This window comes from Ovis aries, chromosome 4 (assembly GCF_016772045.2).
Source record: "Ovis aries strain OAR_USU_Benz2616 breed Rambouillet chromosome 4, ARS-UI_Ramb_v3.0, whole genome shotgun sequence".
NCBI lineage: Eukaryota > Metazoa > Chordata > Mammalia > Artiodactyla > Bovidae > Ovis > Ovis aries.
The window spans coordinates 9386530-9402483 of NC_056057.1; the positions used below are offsets into that span (position 1 = coordinate 9386530).

Genomic DNA, 15954 nt, shown 5'->3' on the forward strand with positions numbered 1-15954 from the left:
GGGCTGCTCATTTTCATTTTTCATCTCTTCCATCACATGACGCTGACAGTTGGTTTTAAGAAAATTGAATCCAAAAAATATCTAGTTCATAGGGCACATGGGTCAGAGCGAAGTTGCATTATGGGTACCAGCGATCCAATTAATTAATATTTATAGCCGAGAAGTTCTATGTAGATATTTCTGAATAAGGATTTTATCAATAAAATGCAATTTCCGCTTTAAAACATTCGTTTCTAGAGAAAGAACGTTGTGAAAACAGAAAGCAGGATACCAATGGCATCTGTTAATCTTATGGTTTCTAGACCTCGGAGTTGATGTGCACGTAGTCGAGCCTATAATTGATGTTCAGTTTCATTTTTATTGTGTGTGCAGTGCATTTTAATAATCTCTGGCATAAATGTAAGGGCAGGATTTTGCTATTGTACCTTGCTTCCCTATGAATGTGGTGTGCCTTCTCTCCTTCACCTCTCTTTATCCCCACCTGTCAAATGCATGATTACATTTAGACTTTAGGGAATTTTTCTACGTCATATGCAGTCTTTGAAATCTGAAATGGATGCTGATGCTGCCCAAGGATGTAGAATGGCCATCCTGAGCTGCCAGTGACCAGAGTCAGGCAGCGAAGCAGACACAATTTGGGCTCAGCTTCTCACAGAGATGGGAAAGAGTCTAGCTCTCACGGGCACCTCCCTTCTTTTCATGTTATTGGCTCCTTCCATTGAATGTCTGAGCCTCAACCTAAGTAATAGACTCTTCATCATCACTGTTTTCACCACTTACTATCCAATTACGATTATTATGTTTATCCTTCGTTCCCCAACTCTGCTTATGCCCTGGGTTAGATCCATAGGGTTCTCCTAGAGGTTACGGGCAAAGAATCAGGGCAAAGGCAAGGATACGCACAATCAATGTGTGTCTCAAATCAGCCCAATAGGACAGTTACATGCTGTGGACAGCTTATGGTTACATGAAATCAAATATGTGTGCATACTAGGTCGCTTCAGTCATGTCCGACTCTTTAGAAACCCCATGGATTGTAGTCTGCCAGGCTCCTCTATCCATGGGATTTCCCAGGCAAGAACACTGGAGTGGGTTACCATGCCCTCCTCTGGGGGATTTTCCTGACCCAGGGATTGAACTCACATCTCTTACACCTCCTGCATTGGCAGGTGGGTTCTTTACCACTCCAGCCACCTGGGAAGCCCGAAGTCCTGAAAATACTGAAAATCAAATCATTTCTTTCTTTCAAATAGAATGTCATGGAGTTAAAAAAAGAAATGTTCAGCCTATAGGCAGGTGTTAATTGGACCCAGGCTTCTCAGCCTGCGGGGTATCTGGAGATGGCCTGCTCTGGTCCCAGCCCTTCGGTCTTTCAGCAACAGCAGAGGCGTAGCAGCTGCCCCCCGTCACCATGCCAGGGTGACTAACATCTGAGAACATATTCCACTCCCAGGGTCTCCAAGTCTGCCTTTCTCCTTCCTGTTCAAACCACAGCTGTTGGCTGAGGACCTGCGCTGGATCTGGGCTATGCTCTAGGGAGAGGATGGCCAACAAAACCAAGCCTACTCAGGAGCACAGCGACGCCACCTGCTACCCTAGGCGCTCCCCCACAGTCAGTGCCCCCACACCTCAGGAGCACTGCATGAAGTCTCTAGCTCAGAAGGTCAGCTTGGGGGCCTGACCTTGGGGTCTGCCTTCTGCCAGTAAAAGTGCTGGAGTGAGGAGAGGCAGGCAATGACTGCTTCACCTCGGGCTTCCCAGGCGGCTGGAGTGGTAAAGAACCCACCTGCCACCTGGGTCTTGGCAAGCAGATGTCAGGACAAACCCCGACTCCTGTTTGGCCAGGGTGGGCAAGCCTCCTGGAAGAACTGGCATCTCTTAGAAGAAAACAATAGGGGTGAATCTTCATGACCTTAGATTTAACAATGGATTTTTAGATATGACATGGACCTCTCAGGTGGTAAAGAATCTGGCGGCAGTGAGGAGACCTGGGTTCAATCCCTGGGTCAGGAAGATCCCCTGGAGAAGGGAATGGCAACCCACTCTAGTATTCTTGCCTGGATAGAATTCCACGAATAGAAGAGCCTGGCAGGCTACAGTCCCTGTGATCACAAAGAGTTTGACACAACTGAGCCACTAACACACTAAAAAACCATGAGCAACAAAAGAAAAAAAATGGGTAAGATGGACATCATTAAAATGTTTGTACCTCAAAGGGCACTATCAATACAATGAAAAGGCATCCCACAGAATGGGAGTACATATTTGCAAATCAAGAGATTACTATCCAAAATATATATATTTTAAAAAACTCCTATAACTCAACAACAAACAACCCAGTTTAAAAATGGGTGAAGGACTTGAATATTTCATTCAAAGAAGAAATATATATTTCTTCAGATGAAATATTCAGATGGTCAACAAGCACATGAAAAGGTGTTAAACATCACCAATCATAAGGGGGATGCAAATCAAAATCACAATGAGATACCAGATACATCTACTAGTTTTTCTATAATTAAGAAAAAGCAAACACACACACACAAAAACCAGAAAATACCAAATGTTAGCAAGGATGTGGCGAAATTAGAACCTTTGTATATTTCTGGTGGGATTATAAAATGTTGCAGCCACTGTGGAAAATGATTTGCCAGTTCCTCAAAAAGCTAAACAGAATTACTATATGGCCCAGCAATTCCACTTCTAATTGTTACCCAAAAGAATGGAAAACAGGGAGTCAAATATTTGTACATGCATGTTCATAGCAGCACTATTCACAATAGCCAAAAGGTGAAACTAACCCAAGCATATGTCAGTTCATGAATCGATAAACATAATGTCTTATATTCATATAACGGAATATTATTCGGCCATAAAAAAGAATGAGGTACTGGCAAAAGCTACAACACGGGTGAGCGTTAGGAACGTTATGTTAAGTGAAAGAAACCAGACATCGCATATTGTATGATTCCATTCACATGAAATTTCCAGAATAGGTGAACATGTAGAGACAGACAGTACATTCATTGCTGCCAGAGGCTGGGGCAAGGGAAGAATGGGAGTAAAGGATATGAGAAATATAAGTAAAGAATATAAGCTACCCTTTGGGGGTGACGGAAGTGTTTTGGAATTAAATAGAGGTGCCGGTTGCGCAAGGCTGTGAAGGCACTAAGGGCCAGTTAATCATACGCTCTGCGTGCATGCTCAGTTGCTGAGTCATGTGTGACTCTCTGCAACCTCATGGACTGTAGCCCGCCAGGCTCCTCTGTCCATGGGATTCTCTAGGCAAGAATACTGGAGTGGGTTGCCATTTCCTTCTCCACAGGATCTTCCCAACTCAGGGATTGTATACTTGAAAGATGGTTAATTTTGTGTTATGTGAATTTCATGTCAACTTTTAAAACAAGGTGGAAAGTTAACCTTTTAAAAATCCTCATAGTAGGTGGGGGGAGGGGGATGAGTAGAGGGTGGAAAGGGTACTATTCTAATGGTTCTTCACTGTCAGATGGTCAAGGCTGTGCCATTCAGGATGACATGCTTGGCAGCACAGCCTCCAAGGGCAGCGGTAAGGCAACTGCACTATGAGGTCTCGACAGGGGCCATGGGGTCCTGTCTGCCCAGGAGGGGGACCGTGTGGCACTGTGGAAGGGGACAGGTGACCTCCAGCTTCTCTACTGAGATAATGAGTTGGTCCTGGGCCTCCATGGAGCTGATGGATAGAATCTCTCAGCTGTGTGCCTTGCCTTGGCAGCATTTCTTTTCACCCTTCCTAGCAAGACATTCTTTTCCTGTCTTAGAAACTCAATGCTGAAGGGCCAAAAAGAAACAGAGAGAGAAGCGGAGTGAACATTCCTCCTTTCTTCTGGAATGGTTCACATTCCATTCGGAAGCAGTTACCGAATTTAAGCAGGCATCACTGGAAACCCACAGTTGTATGCAGGGTGGTGGGAAGAGCCTGGCAATTCAGGTCATGCTGGCCAATTTTCATTCTGCTGAAACTAGGTCTGATAGTCAGCACTGTGGATGCATATGCAGCTGGATTAAAAAAAAAAAAAGTGATCCGTTTTTCTATTTCATGTCCAAAAAATGAATACGATCTGTCCTTTTAATGATCTGTATGATGCCACAGGCACTTAATTAAGACCAGTATTAGTGCTAATGACTTGAGGAAGGAGATTTGCTGAATTTCTTTTTCTCTAAATAATCCAAGAGGAGGTTAGACCATTTAAATTCATGGAGTTGAATTATTTTAATGGAAGAAAATGCAATCAGAACATGTGTTTATTGTATTTTAAGAACTGTCTTGGCTCAAGAGAATGCTTGAGGTAGCTGTGGAAAAAAAATGGACAGGCTCCCTTTGGCCTGAGCACTTTCGATGTCTTGTGTAATTTTGGAAAAAGAATGATGTAAGATTTGCTTGTTTTGTTTTTTAACATGTAACAGTTTTCTCTTTTCCTCCTTCCAGGATTAAGTTGTCATCGTTCTGGGGAGGAAAAAAAAAAATTAATGAAGTGGCCAATAATACGAAGGGATTCATGGATCAGTTTCCTTTCGCTCCCTGGGGTGGATTTCACTTAGAAGAAAATTGAAGCTGACAAGACCCTGTTTTCTCCGCAATTTATTTAAAACCTTGCACGCATTTGGATACCTTGTGATTTCCAAGAACTGTGTGAAGATTAAGTTTTGCTTACTGATACATGGCATGTATTCTTTTCAGTCTTTTGCGTTTGATTTTGTTTGATTTCCCTCTGCACCGCAGCGTCTCTGTAAAGGTTTTTATGCTTTCACCAGCCATGTCTTAAATACATTAAGACAACACACTCGGTGTTCACACTTCCTCAGTAATGTCTGTACTTGAAAGCCACATAGTGGCATGAAACAATGTGTGTTTTCTTTGAGAGCAGTGCACATTTTGCAGCCACCAGGAAGGAAAATTGTAGCTGAAGCAAACCCATGTTCTCTGACTGACTTGACAACTTGGTCTCTGGCGGTGGAGCACCACTTGTCTCTTCCTTTTGAGAACGTTTGCAAATATGCTTTTTTTTTTTTTTCTCTCGGAAACAACTGCACATTTATATAAGATATCGGAATCTGCTTAGCATCTTCAAGCCACATAGCATGACTGTTCTCCGAGCAGGCTGGAAGTGAAGAAACAAATATGAAACATTAAGAACAAAGACAGGGATAAATCGCTTCCTTTTGAACCTCTGGAAATTGAGGTAACTTTTTACATGTTTTCTGGGTCTTGTCAACATCTTATTTTTTCCATCCACTTTGTTATGCTTTGTATTTTCTAAATGGTGAAAAGTGAGGAACAGAATGTTTAAATCGTGGGTGCAAAAGACTTATATCCTCTGGATGAGCCCCAAATACTGTCTTTACTAGTCAACATTGAAAAAGCAGATTACCAAGTTATCCAGAGTGTGAAACTTTCCCGTTTACACCAAAGCACCTTTGAACCACATTTTCTTTTTTAAACATTCCAAGCTGATTGGAAGGCATAATTGGGTACCCTACCTGTAAACAGTCTCCGGGAATAACTGCACGGATGCAGGTGTTAGAGACAAGGCAGGAGTCTTGCTTTAAAGATGGAAAGGGGGGAAAAAGAGAAAAGCCTGGCTTCGCTTGTTTAAGAAGTTGAGAGACCCTGGAGGATGAAGGCGAATACGTGAATGGAGCGAGATGTGGGCTGGGCGTGCGGATTTTGATCCGGGGGAGCGCTGCCTGGCACAGGTCTGTTCCTGGCGGGGCAGCCCCCGCTGCAGATGCCAAATAACACTGAGGCTAATGGGAAAGTTAGGAAGCGTCATCTAGAGCATGAAACCTAGCTCCTCAGGACACCAGTTCTTATGGAAATCCCAGCATGTACCTTGTTTTACCTTGCCTGTTAGAGAGGAGAGTCGCACTTTCTAGGGTCAAGAATAGGAATTACCAGCCAGCTTGACAAAGACTTTTCCCTGAGCGTCAGGTGAAGGAAAAGCTTTTCTGTGGTCAAACCCACTACACATAGGAAATCGGACCCAGAATTTCTTAACATTAAAACGGTACTTTCCCTGGAATGGGATGTGAGGATAGATGTTAAGGTCACAATCCATCTTGTCCCCAAAGTAGCATTCATTGTAAACTTCTGAGTGCTAAGCCATTTACTGGTTGATTTAAAAGAGAGGAAAAGTTATCCAAGGCCAGAATGTTTACTCTTTGCCACCTAGAACTCCTTCCGGTTCTTCTTTCACACATTCCAACTCTTTGGAAGTCTGCAGAGGGATTTTGACTTAATGTGTATTTACTTTAGGATTTCTTAAAGTAAACATGGGAAGAAAACTTGACCTGCAATCAGAAAACAAGCCTCTCCTGTGATTTGTCTGAATTATTCATTCTGGGGGAGAGGCAGAGCTTTTGTACTTAATGAGGTTTAAACCAAGGGCAACTGATGATGAAGTCTTGCTACATAATAAGTTTTCTAACTTGAAAATTTGAAGATATTTAATGTTTAAAGACTTCACTTAGAAATGTTAAGTTATCCACAGATCTGTGACCCTATTACTGACAGTTTCTCTTGCAAAATGAAATGTGATACTGCTCAGTAAAAGGAATATGTTTTATTACAGTGATGTGTTTCAGAAGGGTCTCACTTAGGAGACCTCTGGTTCCCCTTGCTTGCCGTTGGTTCGGGACATCCAAAGTTTCCTTCTCTTTCCTCTCCCACTTGCAACTACCTTTTCCTTTTTTCCCTCTCCTCTCACTGAGGACAGCCATGAAAATCACTCGAGACTGTGTTCATGAGCAGATTTATTATTCTGTTGAGAAAGCACTGGAATGTTTTGTGAGATATTTTTATATGAAGGAGTAGCTTCAGTTCAAACAGCTGGAATAGTTGGAACATGTTAGCATGGTAGCTCTATCCACATGACCGCACACACAGTGCTCTGAAAGGAAACCTGGGACTTCGTTTCCATTGTCTTGAAGGAAGAGTTTGGTTGACTTAAAGATACAAGATACACAGGACATGGAAAAAAAAATGTTTGCAGTACTCAGAAAAAAAAGCAAAACAGGGGTGTAAGATGGGAATGGCTGTCCCTCCAGTAACACAAGGATGAGAAGCTATTCCTCCCTCCCAAGAGTGACAAGATGAGTCCCTGAGGAGCCTTCAAGCTTGCAGAAAGCACGGTCTCTTGGTATCCTTTCCTCAGTGTGTACATGATAGCCAGTGTAATCAATACCTTAGGTAATGAGTCTACACAAGATAATCATCTGTGAATATTACTGGTTTTGTAATCTTTGTTATATAAGAGGATGTTTAGGCTGTACATACTGGGGTAGATTATTGCCTGCCCCTTATACATAGGAATATGCTGCATAATTGCATAGAACTTCCATCTCCCTTACCAGCTTGTAGGCAGAGGAAACCATATGTGCTACTGCCTTATAATTTTCTCAGACACCAAAAGCCAAACCAAACAAAATCAAATCAAATAAGCAGTCTCCTCATTCCTTTCCTATAGCAGCATATTTTAGAGGCACATACAAAATCTAGAGTCTCTAGTTGGGAGTGGATTTTTTAAATTTTTCTTTTATCTTTTTTTTTTTTATATATGATACACTGAAATGTGTACTTTCTAACAGGAGGTTGGTACCTAAGAAATGAGCTAGCATCATTCAGAAAACTGTTATCCTTCAAAATGATACATAGTAAAGGAGAATGGAATAATTCATGTTGCATATTTGTTACCAATTGTAATTTGTCTGTATTATGAAAGACGTAATGGTTTGTCGGCTGTCACTGTTGTTTTCTTGTAACATGATATGGAATAAAGTATAGCAGAATCTCTGTACATTTTTTTTTTTTTGGTACATCTTCTTGGTGAGTCTCAAATAACACCTTATATTCCATCAAAGAAACATTATCTTAAATACTCTTAGACACAACCAGGCTTAAAGTATAGGGACATCCCTGGCAGTCAGTGGTTAAGGCTCCCAGCTTCCAGTTCAGGGGGACCAGGTTCAATCCCTGACTGGTGAGCTAAGATCCCACAAGCCACACAGTGTGGCCCAAAAAAAGAGAAAAAAGCGGGGGGGAGGGAATAGTGCAAATAAGAGACCAAGTATACCATGCTTTGGGATATGTGAAGGCGCGAGTTAGCTGGGATGTGCCAGGTATCTGTTAAATTCCCCCTTTGCTCAAACTCAATGTCCGTTGAATTGGTGATGCCATCTCACCCTTGGTTGATCTCTTCTCTTCCTGCCCTCAATCTTTCCCAGCAACAAGGTCTTTTCCAACAAGTTGGCTGTTTGCATCAGGTGGCCAGAGTATTGGGGCTTCAGCTTCACTATCCGTCCTTCCAGTGAATATTCAGGGTTGATTTCCTTTAGGATTGATAAAGGCAAAGGAGAAAGGTGAATAGGTTACCCTCCATTGAATACAAATCAAAGCCCGAACATGCTGACATTCTGTCAGAGGCATTACTGTTTGGGCAACGGAGCACACTTCTCTGAACCCTGCCGAGCGGGCACCCGCACCTGACCCAGCACTGCTGGGCGCTGCCCTGGGAGGGACCTTGCCACCTGGGGAGGCCAGTCTCATTTCTATCACCACCTCTTCTTTCTTGTTGGATCTTCATAACCCCAACAAATCGCCATGAATTGATAATAAAGTTCACAACACATGGGCATGCATTCATTCGTTCTTTGATCCAACAAATATTTTTCAGTGTCTAAACTGCCAGGCACATCACCAAGTATTAGGAATACAAAAGAATGTGTAAAATCTGCTCACTTTTTTTCCCCACACTGCTTGCTTTCTTCCAACTTCCAGATATGCAGTTGGGTGATCTTTAAATGTTTCTCTTTGAAGAGAAAATATCAAAATTCATATCTCATGTTAAGAGGAGCTGGACCCCTGGCTTTCTCCCCCTAAGCAGACCCTCACCCCCCAACAGCAGGTACTTCGGTGTCCTTTCCCTGGCTCCTTTCCCGGTAACTCCTGTGATGGTACGGTTTATAAGCCCCCACAAGCTGACACTGTCACAGAACCGAATTTAAGTATTCCCAGTTGATGTGAATTGCATGCTGCAAAAGTTAATGAGAGCCCTGCGTCTCCAGCCCTCAACTGCCCCTGCCGTTTCCCTGAAGCATCTAGTCATCTATGTCAAAGGCACGCACATTTCCACACAGTTCTGGCCTCCCCAGTGGGTTCTGAGACGGGGAGGGTGTAGAGCTGCAGTCCCCAGCCTTTTTGGCAACAGGGACCGGTCTCATGGAAGACAATTTTTCTCCATGGACAGGGGCTGTGGGGTTGAGGGGGTGGGGAGGGAAACAGGATGGTTCAAGTGGTAACGCCAGTGATGGAGAGCAATGGAGAGGGGCAGAGGGAGCTTTGATCAGCTCACCCACCACTCACCCGCTGTGGTGGGCTTCCTAACAGGTTACGGGCTTGTTTGCGGGGAGGGTTGGGGACCCCTGGCGTAGAAGCAGACTTCATGGTAGGCAAGATGGAGAAAATAGGCACATTTCTTAGTTAAATGGGAGCCACGAGTGACCTTGGAAACTGATTAGAACTGTACAAGGGTCGGAACAATAACATGTTCCTTGAGGCTGTTTCAAGGGAGCAAAACATACGCCATCATCCCACGTTGGTGATTGACAGGAGAGCGGACAGATGCCATTGCTGACGTCATTCCCAGTAGGGGCGGGGCGGGGCGGGGCGGGGCTCCGCTGCGTAGCTGGGGTGACGTCATCCCACAAGCAGGGGGAGAGCTGGGATCCACAGAAGGCCAAAGAAATAGCTTTGAGAAACAGTTCAGACTTTTCAAATGGGGCAGTAGAGACGAGGATCATCTTTCAGCTCCTTAATTGCCCAGTGTCTCGCTGTGCTTTTTCAGCAGGTGGGGGCCGGGGGCCGGTTCCAGCTCGGCCAGGTGGGAGCATGCGACGGAGGCTCCTTGAGGCAAGCGATGCGAGTCAGGGGGCGGCACTCCTCCACTTGCTGTTGGTCCCCAGAGGAAAGAGAAACCAGAGGGGAAGGTGTTGGAGCAACCCGGTGCCGCTTAGGTTAACACGTCCTGGTCGCTGAAGAATGGCGGGCATTGTGAAAGCTCTGCCACGAGGCCCTGCCGTGGTCCAGTAGCCTGCTGCTACCAGTGGGTGGTGGCGTTATGGGCATTAGCTTTGAGGAGCTTATACAGCAGAGGGGGCTGGGATAAAGGACACAAATCAGGAGAAAACTGACAAGACTTAAAAAAAAAAAAAAAATCCCAGGCTTCGTATTTACGGTTCATCCCTGTGCTCTCGGTGTGCTTATTGTCTGCGTTGAGTCATGCTGAGCCGAAGCCAGGCACAATAATAGCGCAGAGCAGGCCTGCAGCCCCCTCGAGCCAGCCTCCACTGACGGTGCTGAATGTGCCGGGGGAGAATGGGATTCTGATAGAGTTGTCTCTTTTCTCCTTCCCTGCGAGAACACCAATAATTACAGCGGGCACGCGGCAAAGATGGGGTGAGGATTCCCTGTTGGAGTGAATCCTGAGAAAGGGCCCGGCAGGGGTACCTTCTATAGCAGGCAAGGTCTGCCTGCCCGAGTGACGTGGCAATGCTGGGGACATCCAGGGACATGTGTTTGAAGCAGCGGTTCAAGGATTTAGGTTCAAATGCAGCTTAGTTTGAGGGCTTCCCAGGTGGCGCTAGTGGGAAAGAACCCGCCTGCCAATGCAAGAGAGGTAAGAAACATGAGTTCCATCCCTGGGTGGGTAAGATCCCCAGGAGGAGGATCTGACAGCCCACTCTAGTATTCTTGCCTGCAGAACTGACAGAGGAGCCTGGCAGGCTACCATCTATAGGGTTGCAAGGAGTCAGGCACAAGTGAAGCCACTTAGCTTGCTCACACACAGCTTAGCTAATACATCCTACTACGGTGTGAAACAATGACTCTTCTCTCCCTCCATCTTCAGCCAAATGGAGTAACTGAGTAGCTCGCAGAGCCTTGGGGCAAGCAAGAACAAGTTCTTATTCTGCCGAACGTTTGGGAAATTCAGACCCTCGGATATCCAATCCCCTCAGCCCAGTGGCTCGCAGCTCCGGCTCTCATTAGAATCATGGGAAGGTTTGGAAGGCACCCATACCCCAGACCAATTCACTCTAGAAATATGGAGGGTGGATCCCTGGCACGGGTCTGTTTGGGTGCTCAGCAGGTATTTCTATCATGCACCCCACGAGAGAACTGCAAGACTCTTCCCTTCCTCCTGTCTGTCTGATCCTCCAGGAAGCGAGCAGACAAACTTTCTCTAAGAGCCAGACAGTAAATTCCACTTTCTGAGCCATACCGTCTCTGTCGGCTCACTGCAGGGTTGACTCACGATTCTGTTAGAGTGTGAAAGCAGCCGTGCCCAATACATAAATGAGTGAGCATGGCTGTGTTCCCATAAAACAATTTATGGGGCACTGAGGTTTGAATTTCATGTAATTTTCACATATAGATATGTTATGAAATATTTTGCTTTTGATTTTTAAAAGCTGTTTTATAAGTAAAGCCCATTGGTAGCTGACAGCCTGTATAAAAGCATGCAATGGGCAGGGATTTGTCCCGGGGGCTGTGGGTTGCTTTCCTTGGTTTAAAATGGGCCCTGGTGATGGTGTAGGCCAGGACCAACCCTGACACTTGCAAGACCCAGAGCAGAGTCAAAATGGAAGCCCACTTACCATATAACTAAATATTTCAAACTCTAAATGCAACTGACAAAAAGTTAAAGAAATCCTATTCTCTTACCTTGACAAATACGTCTTCATAATGACCTAGAAAGCCAAGTTTGTTCTTAGAATTCTTCGACTCCTCACCGAAACCTGGCGGCATGTAGCTAGCATGTGTGCATGTGAACACCCCAGTCCCCTGCATCACAGCCTGTCCATATCCTTGGCAAACAGCCCCTCCTAGACCAGCCCCTGGGCACCAGCTCTATACGCTTTGGGAGGATGTTTCAGGGGAAAACTCCATGGTGGCCCAGATGGTAAAACATCCACCTGCAGTGCAGGAAACCTGGGTTCGATCCCTAAATTGGGAAGATCCCCTGCAGGAGGGCATGGCAACCCACTCCAGTATTCTTGCCTGGAAAATCCCATGGACAGAGGAGCCTGGTGGGCTACACTCTGTGGGATCGCAAGAGTAGGCCAAGTAGTCATGAGTGAGCGACTAAGCACACACTCATGTCAAGCCACACTGACAGCTGGCTTTGCACATGCCTCTGGGTTACCATCTCGCTGAGGAACCCCAGGGATTCCCACTTATGCAGAATAAAATGTGACTGGTACCCCAAGTTCTGATTATCTATTGCTACTTAACAAATCACCCCAAAATTTAGTGTCTTAAAAACAACAGTTACTTATTATTAATATCTCTCATAATGCTGTGGGTCAGGAGATCAGGAACAGTTCAGTCGGGTTGTTCTGGTTTGAGATTTCTCATGAGACTAAAGTCAGATGGTGACTTAGCCAGGGTCATGTTTAAGGCTCATCACTTACAATTCCACAGGAAATCAACCCTGAACATTCATTGGAAGGACTGATGCTGAAGCTAAAATTCCAGTCCTTTGGCCACCTAATGCAAAGAGCCACCTGGTTGGAAAAGACACTGCAGCTGGGAAAGACTAAGGGCAGGAGGAGAAGGCGCAACAGAGGATGAGACAGTTGGATGGCATCACCGACTCAATGGACATGAGTTTCAGCAAGCTCCGGGAGATGGTGAAAGACAGGGAAGCCTGGTGTGCTGCAGTCCAAAAAGAATCGGACATGACTGAGCGAATGAACAATAACTCATATATCTGGTGCCAGAGTCGGGACGTCTCAAAGAGCTAGGGGCTGAAACAACTAGGGCAGAGCACCTCTAACTGCATGTGACTCCTCCACGAGGTCTCTTAAGCATGATGGCTCAAGTTCATACCGTGGCTCAAGGCTCCCAACACATGCACCAAGAGAAGAAGAGAACCAGGGAGAAGGTGTATTGCTTTTTATGACCTGGCATTGCATCTGTTAGAAGTGAGTCACAAAGTCCAGCCTATATTTAAAGGGAGGAGAATTAGACTCCATCCTTTGGTGAAATGAATGTCAAAAAATTGTGGGTATGCTGTAAAACCACAACAGCCTGCCCTCTGACCACAAGTTAGATATATTGATCCCACTTGCAAAATATACTCGTGAGTGCGTGCTAAGTCTCTTCAGTCATGTCCAACTCCTCGTGACTCTATGGACGGTAGCCCACCAGGCTCCTCTGTCCCTGGAATTCTCCAAGCGAGAATACTGGAGTGGGTTGCCACACCCTCCTCCAGGGGATTTTCCCAACCAAATGATTGAACTGGCATCTCTTACACCTCCTGCATAGGCAAGTAGATTCTTTACCACTAGTGTTACCTGGGAAGCAAAACATACTCACCCCTTCCCACATACCTCTTCTGGATGGCATCCATTCACACGAGGTCCAGCGTTCCATCATCCAAGCCAAGTTCAGGTGCTGCAGATGAGGCTCTGTAAGTGCAGACTCTCTGTGACAGCTTCCTGAGTCCAGTTCTTGGGCTGAAGATCTGTGAACTAAAGCGGCAAGTTATTTGCTCCCTATAGCCAACATACTTTGCATAGGTATACAGCTGTTTGGTGGGATAGGCATAGGAGAGCCGCTACAGACATTTCTGAGTCTCCAGCAATCACCGTAATCAGTCTGTAGCATTCTAAAATCAAACCAGGCACGTTACCAGTTCCTTTTTTTTTTTTTCAACTTCATTTATGTGTTTGTTGGTTTTCCCTAGTGGCTCAGTTGGTAAAGAATCTGCTTGCAAGGCAGGAGAGCCAGGTTCGATCCCTGGGTCAGGAAGATCCCCTAGAGAAGGAAATGGCAACCCACTCCAGTACTCTTGCCTGGAGAATTCTGTGGACAGAGGAGCCTAGGGGAATCGCAGAGTCAGACACAACTGTGTGGCAAACTTTCACTTTCACTTTTGATTGCATTGGGTCTTAGTTGCCACTCAGCAGTTTAGTTGCCCCAAGAAGGGTGGGATCTTAAGTCCCTGACCAGGGATCACACCCCATGTCTCTTGCATTGAAAAGCAGATTCTTAACCATTGGACCACCAGGAAAGCCCCCGCCAGTTCCTTGATTAGAGCTCAATATGGCTCCCTAAGGCCTTCCCTGGTGGCTTAGATGGTAAAGAATCTGCCTGTAATGCAGGAGATGCGGGTTAGATCCCTGGGTCAGGAAGATCCCTGGGTCAGGAAGATCCCTGGGTCAGGAAGATCCCTGGGTCAGGAAGATCCCTGGAGGAGGGCATGGCAACCCACTCCAGTATTCTTGCCTGCACGACTCTGTAGACAGAGAGCCTGGAGGGCTATATAGTCCATGGAATCGCAAAGGAGTCGGACATGACTGAGCGACTAACACACACAGTTCCCAAGTAATGATTCTCCTTGGCACTTGACTTCATTCTTTGGGCTCTTGTGGCCTCCCTCTGAATTATCCCTCCTGTTCTACAAAAATGTTTATGGCTGTGTAGTTATCTCAGCCTGCTTCTTTCCCATAGCACTCTGGAGGTCCAAAAGCCTCTTTTCATTGTATAGCACCTCTGTTCCTTGTAGACTGAGCTGGCAATGTTCTCGTTAGTACAAGTCTCCTTCACATGTTGTTTCTCATCGGTCTTGTTAGGACTGACACAAGCTTTTCTCTCCCTCGTCTGTGGGCTGTGTGTATGTGTGCCCAGTCACTCAGTCACGTCTGACGCTTTGCAACCCCATGGACTGTACCTGCCAGGCTCCTCTGTCCGTGGAATTTTCCTGGCAAAAATACTGGCACAGATTGCCGTTTCCTTCTCCAGGGGATCTTCCCTACCCAGGGATTGACTCCGCCCACTGACAGGTGGATTCTTTATCACTGCTTTCTCTCCGTGGCTACTGCAGGCCTGTGCCCTTGAGATTTTTTAAAGTATTTTTGTTTAATGAAAACATCTAAAAAGCATGCCTTTCATATCTTTCGAGGGGCCTTTGATGGTTTGAAAGAATCTATATGGCACAACCTCAAATCTTATAGGGTTCTTCACCATTGCCTTCATCTTTAGATATAAATGACATGTTTTAATTTTAGCCTCTTTAGACATCCAGAGAAGATTAAACTGAGGAATAGCTTTATTTTTTGAACCCCCAATCTTGGCTCTTTTATAATTAACAATTCTTTATTTATTTCATCTTTCTCCTCTTGTATTTCCCACGGGCAACTGGAAGAATCAAGTGGGTCTTGAACACTCTGCCTGGAAATCTTACCAGATCATGAGCTTCTTAGATACATTTTCTATTTCTCATGTTGTATGTCAGTTGCTCAGACTCTTTTGCAACCCACGGACTGTAGCCCGCCAGGCTCTTCTGTCCATAGGATTCTCCAGGCAAGAAAACTGGAGTGGGTTGCCATTTCCTTCTCCAGGGATCTTCTCGACCCAGGGATGGAACCCAGGTCTCCCGCATCGCTGGCAGATTCTTTACTATCTCAACCACCAGGGTAGTCCCATTTTCCATGTTACCACTGGTGAACGTATTCCTCGATTTTCCACTATTTTATAAGCAAGGAATCCTTTCCTCCAGCTTCCACCACACCTTCCTCACTTTCCTTTAATCCTTCTCCAACAACCTCTTCAAAGCGCTTCCCATCTCCACCCTCTATCCAGGCCCCCAACCACTGCTACATGTTTTAAGGTTTGTCGTGGCAACGACTCACTTCTAGGTACCAACCTGTTTCCATTTGTCTGTTGTTTTGAGACAAGTCACCCCCCAAATTGGTAGGCTAAAAGCAGCATTCAGCTGTGTTCTCTTTCATGGTTTCTTCGGATCCAGCATTCTGGATCAGCTTGTTTGGGTGGTTCTGGCTCAAGACCTCGGAGGTTGCTGGGGCTGGAGCCAACTCAACTGCTTCTGCACTTGAACCTGGCTCATGGGCTGGGAA

At 45.5% G+C, this 15954-nt stretch overlaps 1 protein-coding gene across 2 annotated transcripts in view; it reads left to right on the plus strand.

Moving 5' to 3' along the window:
* The window catches only part of CDK14 (cyclin dependent kinase 14), a 677451-nt gene extending 669619 nt beyond the window's left edge, over nucleotides 1-7832 (plus strand). For both annotated transcript variants that reach the window (XM_015095181.4, XM_004007703.5), the window contains one exon: nucleotides 4466-7832. The gene's annotated coding sequence lies outside the window, so the exon portion shown is untranslated. The remainder of the gene's footprint in view (nucleotides 1-4465) is intronic.
* The last annotated feature ends 8122 nt before the right edge of the window (nucleotides 7833-15954 follow it).